Consider the following 20,095-nt stretch of genomic DNA (forward strand, 5'->3'; position numbering starts at 1 on the left):
ATCTTTTCCACATGACCTCCCCAAGAGCAAGCTTATGTGCTCTGGGGACTCAAGGAAATGGGAAATGCAAACGAACCAGGAGGCATGATGGAGGGGTGGGAGCAGCCCTGGGCATATCCTGTGTTTTCAACACCTCTTGTTGATGGGTATCTACCTAGAGTCCTCTCTGAGTTCAAAGGCAGCTGCCTCCGTCTTCCTATCTCTTTGCCCTTCTTCTGATGCCCAGAGGAAGGTGAGCTACGGCCAGGGCAGGGCAGATGGGAATCAGAACTCACAGCTACAGGGGCTCCATCAAGCTGTCCCTACCTCCTCCTGATTCTATGAGGAGGGAAACGACTAATTTCAAGTGCATCTCTGGCCAAAGGCCTTAAGTTCAGGCATTTTAGCTCAACAGGAGGCGGGGGAACAAATCACGTAAAAACACACACCATATCCCGTGGCCTGTTTTAATCACACTCTGTCCCCTAAAGTTCTGACCTCACCTCATTATTGGACATAGTTGCCTTTCCAAAAACGGAGACATAACACGTGGGCACCACCATCATAGCACCTTGCTTGCAGAGTGGCATAGACTTTTGGAGGTGAAGGCATTTGATAGCCATGTGACTTTGCCGGGGTCGCTCAGCAGAGTAACAGAAGGCGGACGCACTTCTTAGATTCTGCCTTCCAGCGTGTGCCCTGTGGTCTCCAGGTTCCGTCCTCTCTTGCAGCCCAGCTGGGCAGAAATAAGCATATTCTGTGTCCACTGGGCTTCAGCTCGCCTTTCTCTGTCTACCTCTGATTTCCTACCTTCCAGCTCATCTTGAACTTGCCTTGTTCCTCTGTGGCCCCCACCATAATTCCTTGCAACTTCACTGTTTCTTTAAAAAAAAAAAAAAAGAGTTGCTATTAATCTTTCTCTTATGACAAAAGCCAAATTTGACCATTGTAGAAAATTTAGAAAACAGAAACATGCAAACATTAAAAAAAAAAAAGAATACCTGTAATTCCATCATCTGGAGAAACATCACTGGTGACATGTTTGTGCCCCCATTTCTAGTCTCTTCTATGCATAGTTTGAGAGAATGGGCTGGTACCACATCCTGTTTTAGAGCATGTTTGTTTCGATGCCATTAAATATGGCTCAACACCCCTGCTTGCAGTGGCTGTGAAGTGTCCTTGTATAGAGGGGCACCATCATCCATTCACTGAATCCCTTATGTTGGACATTGACATCGTGTCCCCCTCTAAAATTTTATTGTTGATATAAATAATACACCCAAATCTTTGCACAGACAAACGATTCTTTCCTTAGGATAAATTCCTAAATAGAATTTCCAGGTCAAATAGAATGCACATGATTAAAGCTTTTAATGGGCATTTCCAAAATGCCGTAGAAAGGGTACATCAGTGCACAACCCCACCAGCTATGCAAAAGCACCCACTCTCCTCACCCTCAATTCTTAGTATTGTTTAATTTTCTAATTGGCTAGGAAAGGGGGTTTTACAATGTTCTCTCTTTGGTTATTGGTGAGGCTGGATATTTTTCATGTGTTTATTGTGTTTATTGGTCATTGGTATTGTGTGCGTGTGTGTGTGTGTGTGTGTGTGTGTGTGTGTGTGTGTGTGTGAATTATCTGCCCATACCCCATGCCTGTCTTTTCAACTGGGGTGAATTTCATAGATTTTCCTCAAAACTTTACGTATCTTTACTTCTTGATCCAGTCTCTTTACTAGAAAAAATCCTTAGCAAGTTGTCAAGCTGGCTATCTTCCTGTCTATTCTCCCAGGCTCCCCTTTTATTTTGGCCTTTTCCCACTGTTTAGTTCTTCATGCTACCGTTTGCTTTGGTCACATGAAAATCTAGGGTTCCCCTGTTAGAAGAGCTTCTGAGAAGTCACCATTAAGAAAGAATTCATGTGACCCCATGGTTCCCCAGCTTTCCACACGAATCATCCAGGGTAGTGTTCTTGCCTCTTAAAGGAAAGACCTTGTCCCTGAATCAGACTGCCTGGGCCTCCTGCCCTTTTATGAGCTGGAGGCACTGGATTTTTAGTAATTCCAGGCTGGATTCTGAAAGAAGGAATGAAAAAGGGGATCTTCGAATATTCAGAGGACTGCGTTGGTAAACAAAAGGTAAACTCTCTTTGCTTTTCACCTGGAATTATACCCACTTGATATTTGGTTGCTGCAGGGGAGCCTCTAATGGTCAAAATGGGGAAGATAATTATTTCTTCATCCATGCAGTTTGACAGATGAAAATACTTTAAGTCGTGGGATGGGGGCTTAAGAAGGGGACTTTTTAGTGCATATTTCATCCTTAGTGAGTCATTAGCTGGGTAGCTTTGCTGCTCTCTCCCCACCTCCAGGACCATCTCCTGAAGCTCTGTCTGATAAACAGCTGGAACCTTCTTTTGTTCCTGCTCTTCAAGGAGGGTAGGTGTTCTAGGCTGACCGACTGACCTTTTGGCCAAGGTGATCAGTAGAAAATGGCAGGGGCAGAGGGACTGGACCTTGATCAGGTCTCTAGATGGTTCCTCTATAGGGGATCTCATATATCATGCTTAGTTAGAGACACGGCACCTGTGGTTGCTGGCGAGCTGTGTAGCTTTAGGACTGCTGCCCTGGCAAGAACATTACCCTTCGTGCATGACGCAGTGCCTGACGTTTGCCACGGAGATGACTTTTCCTTCTCTGGGTTCTCTTTAAACATGGGAAAATGCCCCGCATATTCCTAGTACGTCGGGGTGAACGCCTGGTCAGGGCCACCCTTTTCCTTCATGGAGCCCATGGGGTAAATGTAGCCATGAGAAAAATCAGGTTCCAAAAGAAGGAAGGGGATGATGACTAACTCAGTTACTGCGGAATGAAGTTGTGTGGGTGGAAGATCCTAGAGCCTAAGTTCAGTTTCTCAATTGTTCTCAATTGGTTGGTAAAATCGCTACACCTGGCACCTTAAGAAAACCAGGTAGCAGAGCCAACCCAAACCCTTCACCTTTCGGTTTCCTTTGTATCTGACTGCCAAGCCTGGGGGGATCTGTTGCTGGGGACCAGGGAGACAGGCTGTGGTATCCCCTCAACCACTGGAGGCTCCTGAACCCCAGCTGCTCACATTCCATCTTCAAGAGTCTTGCCTTATTCAAGTAAGCAATTTTCTTTGTTTACTTATTCTTCTTTAACTCACTTTTGGCAACTTATATATTTACTTGTAAATTTATTTTTAAAAGAAAGCAGATATCACTATCACAAAAAACTGTTATCAATTCCTGTAAATATCAGCACATGTGAAAACAAATACGTAACATTAGATAACCCTCCTGTATCACCATTAGCATCCTGTGTGCCACCTGTGGTGTGCAAACTGCACCCTGGGAAACACTACCAGCCCTGAGCTGTGAGGAAGGGAAAGTAGAAGTGGGGAGGAGGGGAGAAGGGCTGGTAGGGTATCTGGGCTGTCCTCTTCAAGAGTCCTTGGCTTCACTTCATCCCTAGCACTTCTGGGGGAGGCAATGTGAAGGATGGCAGGCAGGTGTTAATTGCACAGAGGACTGAACTGAGGGCTCAGAGAGGTGGTGATTCATCTAATACCAACCAGCCAACCACTGATAGAGCTGGGACTAGAATGCGAGGCTCCTAATTCTTGGAATGGGCTTCCTGTGTCTCCAAGACCAAGGGCAACCAACCTGGCCCCTAAGAGATCAGGGCTTGAAGGATCACAGCTAGGGCTCATGGGGGTTAGTAGGACCAGTCGACTGTCACAGGGATCCTTTCCACAGCGTCCACATCAGTTGCTTCTCCAGCCTTGGTTTGAATCCAGCCTTTCTTGACGGTGGATGGTTCCCAACCACCCAGCTCAGCCATCCCAGTGCTAAGGGGCACTGGTTTTCAGAAAGCTCTTCCTGCAATTAAACCCCATACACTCTCCCTGGGACTTCTGCTTGTCCATTGCAGTCCTCTGCTAACAAACACCCTGGATGTTTTCATGTCTGCCTTTCAGCCATGTGAAGAAAGGCTGCCCTCCTCTCAGGACTGCATCCCCAGGTTCCTTGGCCTCTCCTCTTGTGGCTTATGTCCAGCCTGCATCCCTGAGTAGCTCTGGTTTGTCAGTGATCCCCAGGAATGTACCTCCTAGGCAAGAACCCTGTGTTCCGGATTGGCAGGTGGCGGGCGGGGGGGTGGTGGCAGGGGGAGTGGACTCCTCAGAACAAGAGTGCCTAGGTCTCCCTGACTCCATTATCCTACTTCTTCTAAAAAATTATTATTATTGCAGTAAGACATAGATAAAATTCACCATCTTAACCATATTTAAGTGCATTATTCAGTGGCATTAAATAAATTAATTATTGGGTATCCATCACCACCATCCATCTCCAGAACTTGCTCATCTTCCCAAACTAACACTCTGTGCCCATAAAATAGCTCCCCTTTCCCATTTCTTCCAGCCTTGGGCAACCTCTGTTCTTTCTTCTGTCTCTATGAATTTGACTACTTAGGAATCTCATATAAGTAGAATCATACAATATTTGTTGTTTTGTGACCGGCTTATTTTACTTTAGCGTAATGTCTTCAAGCTCCATCCATGTTACAGCATGTGTGGGAATTTCATCTCTTTACAGGGCTAGATGATATTCCATTATATGCACAGCCCCTATTTTATTTATCCAGCCATCTGTCAATGGACATTTGGGTTTTTTCCACCTTTTGGCTATTGTAAATAACACTGCTATGAACATTGTGTACAAATAGCTGTTGAAGTTCCTGCTTTAATTTCTTTTGGGTACAGACCCAGCAGTGGAGTTATTGGATCAGGTAGTAATTCTGTGTTTAACTTTTTTGAGGAATAGCCATACTGTTTCCTACAGCAGCGACATCATTTTGCTTTCCCAGTAACAGTGGACAAGGGTTCCAACTTCTCTACATACTCACCAATACTTGTTATCTTCTGGGTTTTTAAAATAATAACCACAGTTAGTGATGCTGAACATCTCTTCTTGTGCTTATGGGTCATTTGTAGATTTTCTTTGGAGAAATGTCCATTCAAGTCCTTTGCCCGTTTTAAAGTTGGGTTGTCTGTTTTTATTGTTGAGTTGTATGGGTCTATCCAAAATATATTTGGGGGTATTAATCATTTATCAGAGGTGATTGATTTACAACTATTTTCTCCCATTCCATGGGTTGCCTTCTCACTCTGTTGAAAGAGTTTTGTTGGTGCACAAAAGCTTTTAATTTTTATGAAGTCCAATTTATTACTTTTTCTGTTGTTGCCTGTGCTTTTGGTGTCATATCCAAGAAATCATTACCAGACCCAATATCATGAAGATTTTGCCCCATGTTTTCTTCTAAGAGTGTTATACTTCTACATCTTACATTTAGGTCATTGATCCATTTTGAGTTAATTTTTGTGGACATTATAAAATAAGAGTCCAATTTCATTTTTTTGCACATGGAGAACCAATTTTCCTAGCATCATTTGTTGTAAAGACTGTCCCTTCCCCCACTGAATGGTTTCACACTCTTGTCAAATATCATTTGGCCATATTCACAAGGGCTTATTTCTGGGTTCTTTATTCTGTTCATTGACCCAAATGTCTGTCCTGAAGTCTACTGCACTGTTTTGATTACTGTAGCTTTGGACGGAGTTTGGAAATCAGGATGTGTAAGACTTCCAACTTTGTTCTTTTCTTTTAAGATTGTTTGGATATTCAGGCTCCCTTGATGTCCTGCTTCTTTTCATCCATCCTACATTTTCATTAACTGTTTTTCACAGTGACAACATATCACATTGACTTTGAGGCCAAAGGGCTCTTATTCCCCCCAAAAGAAAAGATGAAAATGCTGTCTCCACCCCAAGTCCTCAGTTCTTGCCCAGGACTTCAAGGCTTCTGGAGAAACATCCTGGATTGTCCTGACTCATTCCCACATGAGTCAGCAGGAGCGGGTATCCCATTCTTGGCTGGCTCCCCTCCACATCTTAGTGGGAAGGTCCAGGAGACACCACACCTCCTGATTAATAGTCTCAGACATACATTCACACTACTAGGGAGCTAGCAGCCATCTCTATGGTCATCTCCCTCTTAGAGTGGGTGTCAGGGGTCCTGGTACCTTCTCGGGTCTGGGGAGGGTTGGCAGCCGTTTTTTCAGCATGTCTGCATCAACTATCCCTGGGAACACAGTCTTGGCTCTCAAACCACTCCAGAATTATAGTGAATTTTCCCTCCTGCCATCTGCCTCTTGGCATCCCCCCATTGCCATGCATGCCTGACTCTCTTCCGAGAGGATTTCCATCTAGAATGGCTGCCCCTCTTGACAACCCAGAACCCAGAGGGGCAGGGTAGCTGCATTGACAGCTATACACTGAGGGCAGCCCCTGGCCAGAATCTCAGCACAGTCTCCCAGGCCTCGAAGTGAAGCATCACCATTAGCAGCTGTCATTGGTCATGCCCTTCTGCTCCCCAAGCTGCTCTTAAATGCTGAGTCTGGGGTAAGGATATCACCCTTGCCTTCCAGTTGCTTGCAGTCCAGTGAGGACACAGACCATCACAGTACGAGCTACCCTCAAGGGGAGTGGAAGGTATCACATGGTCCACAGCTCCATGTCTCAAGTCATAAGAGCCCTAGGTTCAAATCCCCAAACGCTACCTTCTAGCTATGTGACCTTTGGATAAAATACTTCTGTAGTCTTGTGTCTTCATATGTATACACTGTACAAATCCATAGCACTCCTAGGAGGTAAGGTCTATTATTTTCCCCATTGTATACCTGCAACAAAGGTCAAGGTGAGCATGCATAGAGCACTTCCCACCTCTCCCTGTGTTCCTTAGTCCCATTCTTAGTCCCAGTTCCCATTTGTCAACGTGTTTGCTCAGATCGTGTTGGCTCCAGTGTCTGGCAGGCGGTGTCTCTGAAAGCTGTTCTCTCCAGCACTAATAAACCATGAGGAAGTTTCAAGGGACCCATAGGAAACGGGTCTGAGAATGAGACATTCTCTCCCCACCTGCTCCCAGATTGTGGAGAGAAGCCAGACTGCTGACAGAAGTTTCTGGGGTTTGGGCCCTGTCCCATCAAGCCCCACAAGGACCCAGGAGGACTGCTCTCCCCAGAGCCCCAGAATCCTGCCTGCCTGCTGCCTGGAATGGGTATCCTTGCTCCCACGCTTCTGTGTCAAGTTGGTTAGAGAGAAAACTGTGGATCTCCTACTAAAACATACCTCAGGGTCAGGAAATGTCAGAGCCAGTGCCTTCCTGGTCCCCCTCCCCCCACCTGCTCTCTTTTATCCTATACTTCAGTCTTCTCTGTGCTACCCAAACCCCACTGCGGGGGAAGCCCCAGCCTCTCTGGAAAGCATTGGCTGCTCCCTCACCTTGGGTGTTCCTCCTCCAAACTCTGGAGAAACTGAAGTCTGTGCCATCCACTGAAGTGGATTTTCAGGGGGTTCCCCCAACCCAACTGCATCAAGGATGTGTAAGGAATCTCAGGGCAGAGAGGAGAAGCTTTTCAGCCTGCTCCTTGAGATGTAGGCATGATCCGGCCAGTTCGTAGCCAGAAGGAGCCACCATGGCTGATGGGGTGGTTGTAGCCCCCAGGGATTTTGAGATGGCTAAATGGCTGAGATACTCCGTATCTCAGGGACTGCTGTTGGCCTCTTTGGGTGCTAACTGCTGACTATGTGTCTGTCTGGGCTCTCCAGCCAAGCTCAGGTTTCTCTGGGCATAACACTGGGGTCTACCCACCTGGTGATTTATTTCTCTTGTACCTGCCAACTTGGTCACTGGCACTAAGGGACTTGAGTGAAGATTAGTAAAAAACAGACATGTGTGTGAGTGTGTGTGTGTGTGTGAGTGTGTGTGTGTGTGTGTGTGTGTGTGTGTAGACACAATCACTTATGAAGGCCAGCAGCAGAGATGGGTGAAAAGAGCTCTACCACGGAGTGGGTGGCAGATAACAGGATTCTAGTCTTGCCCTTTGGTAACTGTGTGCCTTAGGCAGGTTACTTGTCCTCTCTGGGCTGCTTCCTCATCTGACCAGAAGGCTGGGCTAGACGTTCTCCGAGGTCCTTTATAGCACTGGCTTTCTCTGGTATTCTGCTAGCTAAATGCCTCCTTGTCTCTGTTACCTGGCTTCAGGTCTCCCACTCCCCGAACTCACTCCCTTGATGAACCTTGATGTTGTTACTTCTGGTTTGACATTCATGGGCACGGCACCCAGGTGCAACTGGTGACTGTGCTACAGAGTTGCACAGGCTGAGAGCACAGGGCTGCCCATCCTTCTGGCCCCAGAGAGGCTCAGGACACATCTCTGGGACTGAAGAGGGCCAGACCTGTTTAAGACAGACCCTGCCTGGCCTTCTCACTGCCAATATGATGTCATTTCCTGCTTCCTGGACAAGTAATTGTTCTCATCCCAGCACCAACCCACAAACCCGCCCACCTTAAAAAGCACTGAGATGATCACGTGGCTGAAATTAGTACTGAGCCCACACCACATTGCTTCGGGAAAGTTCTGCCAACTTGGCAATGCGACAGGCCTCTGAAGCCAAGAGCTGAGTTCCAGCTGGCCTGGGGGCTGTTCACACCCCAGGGCTGTCAGAACCCAGGCACAACAGCTCATCGATGTTGCAGACCCAGGCCTCGCAGACAGCGGAGGAGGCCCTGAATTCAGAAGGGCCCTGTCTGAAGTGGGTCCTGTCACTCCCCATTCTCAGTGGAGCCTGTTCCCTAGGAGCATTTATCTTCTTTGGTGGGTTAATAATAAACATGGCTGCAGCCAATGTTGTGCTGTGTCCCAGAGAGACCGAGGGGCTGGCCGTTGAAGGGAAGGGGGTCCATGAGAAGTTGCAACCACTGGGGAGGTGGGCCTGGAGCGTGCAGGTTGGGGAGTGGCGAATTCCCCCTTTTCTTCCAGATTCCAAGTCTGGAGCTTTTTCTTTCTTCCTTTCTTCCTTTCTTTCTCTATTCCTCCCTCCCTCCCCACCTTCCTCCATTCCTCTCCTCCTCCTCTCCTCCCTCCCTTTCTTCCTTCCTTCCTTCCTTCCTTCCTTCCTTCCTTCCTTTTTTCCTCCTCCCCATCTTCCTTCTTTTTCTCCTCCCCCTTCTTCTTCCTTTCCTTCTCCTTCTTCTCCTTCTCCTCCTCTTCCTCCTCCTTCTCTTTTGCTATAGCAAATAGGACAGCTAATGTTGAGGCTGAAAGCTGCCCATAGGCCAGCTAGAACAGGTAGAAATGGGACTGTATTTGTCCAGCATAATCACTGTTTCCACTCCCAGTGATTTCGTCAGGCAACTGGGTTATACTTTTGTTAGAGCCCACACTGTGCTACACAGTCATTATCACACAGCTCCAGATGTGCACCCAGTCTTGGCAAGACCATGCTGGGCATGGTGCCCACGGTGCATTTGAAGAAGTGATTGGACGAGAAAGGGCTCATGATTAACATTTTAGGGGCATGTGCACATTTCGCTGACCTGCGGTGGATTATGATGGGCCTGCCCGAGAACTGCCTGGTGCCAAAGCAGATGCAGCATGAAAGCAGCCTGGGTGATTGATGCAGAAAGCACCTGTCATGAGGGCTCTATCACACAAGCCGGCAGCCCTGACTTATTTCCACATTCTACAGGATGACACCACAGAGTAATTAAATCATTGATTTTAAAAAATATAGCTCTCTGGCTCAGAAAGCACATGAGACTATATACCCTGAGTTCTAGTTCTCGCTTTGCCACCAGTAGCGATGAGACCCGAGGCAGATCTCAGTTTCGCTCCCATCCTCAGTTTCTTCCTCTATAGAATGGGTGCATTAGGTGGCCTCTGGGGGTCTTTTTAGGATTAGTAGAGTGTCATATCCAAAGAGAGAAGGACGGGTCTGGGGCTAGCCCTCCTCCATGGGGCAGGGGAAATTGGCTTTTGGTGACCTCCCTTCTGCTGCGGACACTTCTTCCTCATTCCACTCCCACCCCAATACTTACTATTCTTCTGCATAGTGTCTGTCTCCCCACTGTGGGCTTAGTCCCTGGACTCCCCTTCTCTGTGGTCAAAACCTGGCCCTGCCACTCTACTGGTTGGGTAAGCATGAGCAGATGTCTTAAGTTCTGTGCCTCTATTTCTTCATCTGTAAAGTGGGGATAACATTAATTCCCACTCATAAAGTGGTTGGGCTGATTAATTGGGGAAATGTACATAAAGACTGACTGTAGTGCTGGACATAGAGTAAGCGCTCAGTAAACGAGTATTGTGGTAGTGGTTATGATCCTGATGCTTTACCTTCTTCTTCCCCTACATCCAGGCTTATTCTGACTCTGAGATGCATAGACTCGAGATTCTGGCCTTTCAGAATCAGATAGGACTTTGGAGCCACTCAGTGCCGGGATCGCCTCTAAAAGGCAGCAGGCTCATCTAGACAACTGGAAACGGGCTGATGACCTTGATTTCAGTTAAAGCCCGCAGGGAGTGCCTCTTTTCCAAACACTTTTCCTTCTCCCCGATGTGTCCCCTCAACTCAGCTCAAACGTTATCCAAAGCCCTCTGAGCTAGATTTGCTGTGGATGCCAGTTGGGAGTTACTGTTCCTTTGACCTCTAGGGAGGGGGTCCTGGGCCCATGGACTCAGAGCTGGACTCAGAGCGAGAGGGCTTTGGGGTGGGGGGAGCTGGGCCAGTCCTGCATCGCTCTCCTCCTCTGAACTTCCCAGCAGCTCCCCACCCACCCCATCTGCTCCCACCTAACATTGCAGAAAATCATCTCCGGAAAGAGTGGGAAGAAGAGAACTGTTTCCAATGAGGCCCCAGTGACGAGTATCAGAGAATTTCAGGACCAGAAGGGACCTTATCTGCTCTTCCTCCATTTTGCAGAACACAGAAGCCTTGGAAAGTTAAGCCACCTGCTCTTGGTGACACAGTGTGGGCAGAGCTAGTGCCCTGGGCTCCTGATGCCACCTTGTGCTCCTCCGATGTCATTCAGTGATTCAATGGGCACTATTTGGGAATCTTCTATGTACCAGATCCTTTGCTCAGGATAAATATGTACAGACCTTTCTCTCTAGAAACTTAGCAACTAGAGGGGAGAGGGTCAAGCCAGGAAATAGTGAGTGCAAAAAGATAGAATGTTCTTATTAGGGATTGACCTGTATCACTAGAAGCATAGAGGAAGGAGGAATCAGTAAGGCTTCATAGAGTAAGTGATGCCCAATTGAGACTTCATAGTTGAGATGGAGTTTGCTAGGCTTTCAACAGAGGGAGGTTTTCAAATAGGTGTTTATAATAACACTCCCCCCCCCACCCCATTTATGGAGAGTACTTTCTCAGAGCTGCATTTTGTGTGCATGAAATCAAAACTTATGATACAGACATTCATTGCCTTGGGCCTGATCCAGCTGTGGGTGTCCATTCCAGCCACCAATGTTTTCCTGCTGGACCCTTCCCCTGAGCCCCAAGCATCGGCCAGGGTGGTGCAGGGGTGTCAGAGAAGGGGTTCCCACCTACCTGGAGCTGAATGTCTATCAGGTGGCCCCTGCCTTTGTTTTTCCTCTTCCTTCATCCAGTCCTCAACCCTCCCCCTAGCCTCCTAGCTGCCCAGACCAGCAAGCTCAAAGGTTTCTGGTACCAAAGCCAGCTTGAGGGTGTAAGGATGTCCATCATGTGCATGGGTTTTCCTCAAGCTGGCAGTTCTCAACAGCTCCTTCCAGACTATACAGGGCATGAGTTATTCAAATTGAATATTCAATTGAAGTTTAGGTGACTTCAATCTTTAGTTTTCAATTGCAGGGAAAAGAAAAATGGCTGTTGTATAAATTATTAAAAGTACAAATAAGCAAGAATTCGAATAAGAATAAAATCTTCCATAATCCCATTACCCCAAAATGATAATAGCTAAAATCTATTGGGCATTCACTCAATGTCAGATATCATTGTAATCACTATCTATCTGTCTATCTCATCTTCACAATACCATGACAGATATATTATTATTATTATTATTATTATTATACTCATTTTATGGGTAAAGCAAACTGAGGCACAGAGTGGTTAAGTAATGTGCATACAAGTGAAGGGCCCAAGAGTAAACCCAGAACCTTGAACTTAATCCCTGTATAGGAGAGCCTCGGAGACACTGCTGTTAACATTTTGGTGAATCTCCTTCCCGTGCTTTTTTACGCATGAATGCATTAAACACTACATACTGACGGAAAGTAGTGTTGTATCACAGTCGACTTTGTAACTAGGTTTTTTCACTGAATACTAAAACATTGAATAATCTCCTAAACCATTATTTTAAATGGCCACATGGGTGAATATCATAATTCACCCCAACAATCCCCCATTCTGGATATTTTTAGGTTGTTCTCAATTTTTTGTTATTAACGATGCTGTGATAGACATCTTTACAGGTCATCTGTGAACACAAGTATTTCCTCATATAAATGAATTGTTAGGCACAGGGACTGAATTGTTAGCTCCGGGATTTGCAGAATGTTAAGCCTTTTGACAGGCAGTACTCACCTGCCCTCCAGGAAGGCTGTGTGGTGTTCTGGTTCCTCCAGCAGCATATGAGAAGTGCATTGGAGGACGATAAGCTCCTGCAGCAGAGTGGAATCTGGGTTGGAAAGGGAAGAAATGGACGAGATTGCTGGGGTGTGCAGGTTGAAGGGGAGGGTCTGCTGTAGAGCCACATGAGGGGGAGCCAAGGGAGACGAGTGACTGAGGGGCGTGTGGAAATAGCTCTGCGGGGCTTGGCAGTGAACTGGATAAGAGGGGCTGAGCGCAGTGAGATAAAAGGAGAAAAAGCCTACCTACTCCATACTCTTTCAATACCTGATCACATCAGGCTTACGTCACAGCTTCCCAAAAAGATGTGCTAGCTGTCTATGATTTGGGGGTAAAACAAAGGACGGATTATTTTTTCTTGATTACCACCCGGGAGCAACTGTTAATGACTGACCAATGTTTTTTTGTTTTTGTTTTTTACATTTTATTTATTTTTGAGAGAGAGAGAGAGAGAGCACAAGTGGGGGACGGGCAGAGAGAGAGGGAGACACAGAATCCAAAGCAGGCGCCAGGCTCCGAGCTGTCAGCACAGAGCCCGGTGCGGGGCTCGAACCCACAAACTGTGACATCATGACCTGAGCCAAAGTCAGTTGCTTAACCAACTGAGCCACCCAGGCACCCCGGCTAAGCAGTGTTTTAATGTCCTTGTGTAACCAGGCTCAGCTTCGTTCACCCCATGGCCTGTGCTTGAGCATGTGTTAAGTGCCAAATAAATGATACAGGCCACAGGAGTTCTGGAATGGAACACCCTGGGCCTGGGAGGTGGGCTTTCAGCTAGACCTTGTGGGGTGGGTGAAAGGACAGATGAGAGTCAACCCTCCTGCCCGGACCTCTTGAGTCCGGGCTTCACCCTTTCTAACTGTGGGAACTTGATGAGGTTTCTTAACCTCTTGCTTCCATTCTCTTCTCAGTAAGCAGTGACCACAGTAGTAATAGGGTCTGTCATCTTGAGGATTACATGAGAAACAGATGTGACCGGCCCACAGTCAGTCCTCAGTAAGCATCAGAGGCTCTTACCAGCTTGAGGCGTGCATGTGTCTACAAGGGCAGCAAGATTGAGGGTATTCTCCAGAAAGCAGAGAAGTTCCAGTCCTACTTGAAGAAGCGGACGAATCTGGGTGAGCGATTCGGGCCTCTGGACCCAAGGGAAGGAAGAGGAAACGTTCTGGGGGCAGCAACAGGGGAGGGAGACTTGAGTCTGGGGACCTGGTTCACTGCTCAGTGGCCAAGAAGCAGTTCCCCACGGGTAGCCTTGCGGCCCATCCTTTGGGTCCGTGGACACTCCTCCCAGCACCGGTGCAGGCAGGCCGGAGGAGCTGGGGGCCTTCCCTGGCTGGAGGAGAACATTCCCCTCGCCCCCATCCGAGGGCAGCCCCGCTTCACGTCTCTCGCTTGTTTCCGTGTTCTCCCCTGGCACTTCCCCAGTGCCTGGCTCTGGGTGAGTGGAAGTGAAAGGTGCCAGGGAGCAGCCGTGGCCTCGGGTGGGGGGCGGGAGGGAATCAGGTGCAGCCAGCCTCCTGCCACCCCTTCCCACCGCTCACCCGCAGGGCAGGGCGAATGAAGCCACTGTCTAAATACTCTAAATATGCACGACCTGAGAATGGGGGGCGAAGGCTAGGGAAAGAAACACCCTGTGGCAATTCAGGATCACTTCATTCATGATTCCCAGCTTCCTAAAAAAGCTTGGGCCACGTGAGCTACTGCGAGGCACAAATCACGTTGGGTGTGGGATGGTCCCTTCCTTGGCAAGCAGGACGGAGGCTTAGTTTCCGGGCATTTGCTTGACTCCTGTCATCGGGAACGTGACAACCAGCTTAGCCCAGCTCAGCGCCGAGATTTGGGGGATCCGGCCCACTCATGGCTGTGCCTCCCCCACGTCGCCCAGGGTGGTTCTCTCAGATGTGTCCTGTCGCTGCTGTGTGCTGACTGTTCCAGACAGAGCGCAGGCGAGGCTGTGGGGGTGGTTGGCGCACCAGGCGCAGGAGGCAGCTCGGGCCTGCCAGTGCCTGCCTTTTCTGGAAGCCCACACAGGCAGCTTCCGGCTGGCCCACAGGGGACACAGTTCCTGTTTAGAGGGAGCAGGCCTGTGCCTCTGCCATGGAGGCTACAGAGGAAAGAAGGGGCAAGGCTGGGCTTGTGGATCCTCTGGGCAGGGCAAGCAGGGCACAGACAGCCATATGCTGTGGCCTTGAGGGCCATCTGTCTTTAGGCTGCTGCTAATGCCATCCGTGCAGTACGCCAACTCAATTCTGTTTGGCTCTGAGAGGTACCATGTAATTACCTTAATCTCTGGTCTATTTCCCTTCTTGTATGTTGTTCAGATCAATGCTCAAACTACTTTGGTGTCTTTGAGCTCACACTGACCTTCAGCAAAAGGCAACTACTCCCTGAAAGGTAGTGTTCCTGGGTTCAGACATGCAGGTTGTGCACTGCACAATTGAGACTATGTAAAGAGACATCTTTCACATCATAGAGGTTGTAGGTTTGTGTATTTATGATGACAGTTATCCAACAGATGGCAGTAAAGTGTCTTGAGGAAGGAAGCCTTTTTCTAATTTGTCGAAAGGCACCCTATGAACTAATGGTAGCTCCCTAAAAGGCCAGACAGAAATCAGTTCTAGGGAGTATGTTAATAGCATTGATTAAACCACAGGCCGACCTCAGAACTGGCTAGGGCAACAATTCCTGTCATCCATCACTAGGTCATGTTGGTCCCACGCTTGCTCGGGGAAGCACAGTGAACTTGCTAGCCCCTCCTCCAACTTGACCTTCCCCTCTCTTTTCATCTCTGTTCCTTGCTCACTGTCAGGCAGGCAAGGAGCTGAAGGCACAATACCCGAGGTTGCAGAACTGGTGCTGCCATCTGTCCCCACTTTTAGGAAACCCCAGCCGAGCCCCCCCATTCTCCACTGCACTCAGGGGAACATTGAGCTCAGCCCAGTCACCCAGCATTGCATGGGCAGGGAAAGCTGGCCCTGCCTACCCACACTGGGCACAGGACATGCTCCTTTTCACCCCCTCCAGCCCAACAGAAAAAGGGCAATAGTTCCCCAATCTTCAGAGCTTTGAGCTGCTTCGCTGGCGAATAGAGTGTGCTGTGATTACCCCGCAGCAGCACCAAGCCACTCGGATCCTGTTCCAGGCCGCAGCGCGGAGAGTTACCTGAAGTTCCTGCCTAGACACACAGAAGAGGGCCTGAAAGCCCAAGGCAGCCTGGGGCAGCTGGTGGCCAAAGACTACGGTGGCCGACTGGGTGTAGCTTTGCGAGGATCTGGAGCTAACAAAGACGTTTTACATTTTTTAAGGGCTGTAAAGAACTAAAACAAGAACAACAGCTGATGACACAGGAAAGTTACACGAAGTTCCGAGGTCTGTTGCCCACAAAGTTTAGGGCACAAGGCCACGCCCCTTTGCTGACGTAGTTTTTACGTAGCGTGGTAGCTGCAGCGTTTCCCTTCCCGCCGTTTGAGTTTCTCGAGGTGAACCCGCATCCGGAGCGAGCGGATGATCCTCGCTCTGATCCAGGGTCGCAAGGTGAGTAGTAGCGTAACATGCGTCGGAGCCTGCGTCGTTCTCTTCCGTTCGTCATCAGGCAGCTCTTGTCCTCCCCCATCTTCAGGAGAAGGGTGAGTACAGGGCAGGAAGGAATTTTGAGAGAGGGAGACTGCGTTCACCTCGCTGTCATTACCGCGTATTATTACGGTCGTAACACGATTAGTTACTGTTGGTAAACTCTTACTGTGCCTACTTTAGAAGTCAGACTGTGTCACAGTATGTATGGATAGGAGAAAACCTAGTTTATAAAGCGTTCCGTGTCAGGGTTGCAGGCATCCTCCGGGGGTCTTGGACTGGCCCTGCAGGGAAGTGGCGGTGGGGGGCGTGGGGAAGGCGTGGAAGACTCCTGTATTGCGTGTGGGCTGCTTTCATGATACAGCCGCAGAGTGGAATAGTTGCAACAGAGACCGGGCAGCCTGCAAAGCCTAAAATATTTACCACCTGGCACCTTATGGACAGGTTTTGCCTACCCCTGACATAGAGAATGAGAGGCCATGGCACGCTCTAAAAAAGAGCCCTGACTTCAGAGGCAGGAGACCTGGCTTTGAGCCCCTCTTGCATCATTTAGCAGCTGTGTGTCCCCCGGGAAGCCACCTTGCCCTCTGAGCCTCTGTTTCCCCATCTGTAAATGAGAATGTCAACAGTATCTGTCCTGCCTGTATCATGTGGCCATTGTACGGCTCAGGTGTCGTCGAGGACGTGCAGGAACCTCGTGAGCTGCAAGGCCTGGGTGACTGTTGCCTATTATTTGCCCTAGAAGGTGGGCCAGCCCTGGCCCGTCCTCCTTCAAGTCCTTCCTCCCATCCCCGTTCTCTGTCCTGCCTTGTTCCCTTCTGGCCCCCAGGGCGGGGATTTCTACTGGCCTTGGACCTTTCCCTCTGGCCCTGTTGCTCTCGCCAGGAAGGCAGCCACATTTCACATATGGGCATTTTGCTCTCACATGGATCACCAGATCCAAGGGGTGAATTCAACACATAAAAACCCACTTGTGACCAGAATTGCAAGTTTGTGCTCATTGAAATTCTGATCACGGGGAACTGGGGGGCTCTCGTGACCACTTGGGAGGAAGGCTTGATGCACTGTGCTGACAGTCTGGCAGCCGGAAGAGAATGAAGCCCTGCTTTTATCCCATCTTGCTCTTTCCACTGTATATGCATTTAATCACAATTTCGGGTTGGGCGCTGGGCCCTCGGCCTTGTTTGGAAAATGGCAAATCAGATAGTATGGGGGTTCTGCTTGAAGAGGAAATGTGGACGAAAAGCAGGAGAACAGTAATATAATAAGGCTCATTGTCTATCTTCGGGGCCTTTTACAGAGTGGTTTTGTGAGGTGTGCCTTGCCCGCCCCGCTGCAGCCCTCAGCCCTTCCCCAGTGTGGTCAGAGGTCATCTGGCACATGGGAGGGGGGGTGTCTTGCTTCTCACTCAGCCAACTATGTGGAGAACCGGGGCCCCATCTTGCCATAGAGAGTTCTGCAGAGGTGAGAGAACAGTCCAGCCTTATTCCAGAATCGATTTCCTACTGCATTCTGTTCAGCTGACTTTCTGACCCCTGGGCTTGGGCCCTTTGTCCACCTCAGCCAGAGAGTTCTGGAAGCTCCTTCCACCCTTGGCTTGTCTCCTACATTGCCTCATTCCAGCCCTGATGACTCCTTCTCTGGACTTCCCTGGGACTGGGATGCTGTGTGTTCCCTAAACCCTGCATAGGGTCCTGCTCCCCAGGCCTGCCTGTACCAGCCTCGGGCACCTCCCCTCTACTTTGAGGGGCCCCCTCCATCTCTTGGCTTCTCTCTCTAGTCTGCAGGCTGCCTTTCCTGGTCAAATGTCATGGAATTGCAGATTGAAAAGGACCCTTAGTGTTCTCACATTCTCTCACCTCTGGCATTTTCTTTACAGCCTCCCTGACAGATGGCTCTCCACCAAAGTGCTTGTCACAAAGTGACTGCTTAGATGTCTCTAGGGATGGGAAACTCACTTCCCCCAAGGGCATCCCATGCCTTTGTTGGATAGCCCCAGGTACTAGAAAATGTTTCTTTTGGTGAGCTAAAATATCTTTCTTTATAATTCAAGTGCTAAGTCTAATTCTGCCTTTTGGAACGATGCAGAATGTCTGCTACTCCTGCCCTGAGTGCTCCCCTACCCCCCCTCATCCTTTCTCCTGCTGCCCTGTGCCCAGTGCTGTCTGGCATCCTCTTGCCCTCTGACTGACTGATGCTCAGCGGTGGCCTTTAGCGCCTCCCCCACCCCCCTGGTATCACCAGCCAGGGGGCCCTGGGCATCTTGTCACCCTGCAGAAGGGACTTGCTTCTGTGTGAAGTGAGCCCCAGACTGGACCTGAGAAAGGATGTGAGCCAAAATGAATGGTTCTCAGAGACCCTGCCAACCAGGAGAGGAGAGAACAACCCCGCAGCCAGAGGCCTCTGCAACTTGAAAGATGATCAGGAGCAGGGGCGGCTGGACATGGCCAAGGCCTTCTTGGTTCTTCACAGCCGTGTGTCTCAGGAGCTTCTGGGAGCGGGGGTGGGGGGGGGGGGGGGGGGGGAGGAAACCTGGAAATTGCCTTGTCAGCAAGCTAGCCTAAATATGGCCCAGATTTCAAGCCACTGACCTCGGGGTTGCCTGAATCTGGCCTTTTCTGAAGACCATGGTTCTGCCTCCCATCTCAGGGGGGCTTCATGGGGATCCGGGGGGGGGGTGAGAATCTCGGAGATCTTCGGTTGGGGACAGGATTGGAGGGTCTTCCCTCTCTCGTGATGGGTCTCACCGAGTGAGGTTTGAGGGGAGAATCACTGCCTCCTGGCTCAGGTTCTCAGCAGGTTAAAGATCAGCCTTCAGGGCTGTGGCGTATGTCGGGGGGTGTCCTCTATGGGTGCCCTGCCACATTCTGCATCGTGTCGTCTCTAGATGGCAGAGGCGGGGCAGGATTCGAAATGGGGTTGGAGTGAAATTAGGTTTTCTCCTTGTCGCCCCACCTCTCACTCCTTTGCACTGAGCAACTTCCCCGGGACTTTGAGCTTTAGGAAGTTCAACTCAAGTTGTTTTCCGATACACTTAGTGAGGTTCTAGTATGTGCCCAGCACTGTGCTAGGGAACGTGTGTGGGGGGGAGCCATACGTGAAAAGGAAGTCCCCCCCCAGACCTCTTGTAAATTCCTGAAAATCTTAGAAGCCTCACCTGCAGGAAACACCAGACTGCACAAGGCAGTCCTTGGTGAACTTGGAAATCATCGGCACAGACAACATAGCAGAACCAAGGAATGCAGGGGAGAAAGGCCCGGGGGGCTAGGACATCAGGGAAGGCCCCAAGGAGGCCGTGGGCAGAGGGGCTGGAACTCTGGGCCTCAATTAAAACAGTTCGATTTTGTTTTTATTGAGGTGTAATTGACATGAAACATTATATTTGTTTCAGGTATACGAAATAGTGATTTGATGTGTGTACATATTGCGAAATAATCACCCAAGTCTAGTTAATAACCATCACCACGCATAATTACGATTTTTGTGATAAGAACTTTTAACATCTACTCTCTCAGTAACTTCACATATGCAATGCAGTGTTATTAATTATAGTTGCCATGCTGTACATCCCATGTCATGATTCTTTCCCTTATAACTGGGAGTTTGTACCTTTTTAAAAATTTTAATTTATTTTTTTAAAGTTTTTGTTTTTTGTTTTTTGTTTTTTTTTTATCTGAGAGACACACAGTGTGAGTGGGACGGGGCAGAGAGAGGGAGAGGGAATCCCAAGCAGGCTCCACACTCAGTGCAGAGCCCAATGTGGGGCTTGAACTCATGTAACTGTGAGATCATGACCTGAGCCAAAACCAAGAGTCAGACACTTAAGCGACTGAGCCACCCACGTGCCCTGAGTTGGTACATTAAAAAAAAAAAAAAGTTTTTTTAATGTTTTTATTTATGTATTTATTTATTTATGTATTTATTTATTTATTTATTTTAAAGGTTTATTTGTTTTTGAGAGAGACAGAGACAGAATGTGAGTGGGTTGGGGCAAAGAGAGAGGGAGGCACAGAA

The 20,095-nt window shown here is 48.8% G+C and overlaps 1 protein-coding gene and 1 long non-coding RNA gene across 2 annotated transcripts in view; one reads left to right on the forward strand and one right to left on the reverse strand.

Moving 5' to 3' along the window:
• The window catches only part of LOXHD1 (lipoxygenase homology PLAT domains 1), a 163,209-nt gene that overhangs the window by 14,833 nt on the left and 128,281 nt on the right, over positions 1–20,095 (forward strand). The gene's annotated exons all lie outside the window — the stretch shown is intronic.
• Positions 433–13,332, reverse strand: LOC125914640 (uncharacterized). Its single transcript, XR_007455371.1, has 2 exons — positions 12,467–13,332; positions 433–860 (listed from the first exon to the last, which is right to left on the reverse strand). It is a non-coding gene; the product is annotated as an uncharacterized LOC125914640 (long non-coding RNA).

Source organism: Panthera uncia (assembly GCF_023721935.1).
Source record: "Panthera uncia isolate 11264 chromosome D3 unlocalized genomic scaffold, Puncia_PCG_1.0 HiC_scaffold_8, whole genome shotgun sequence".
NCBI lineage: Eukaryota > Metazoa > Chordata > Mammalia > Carnivora > Felidae > Panthera > Panthera uncia.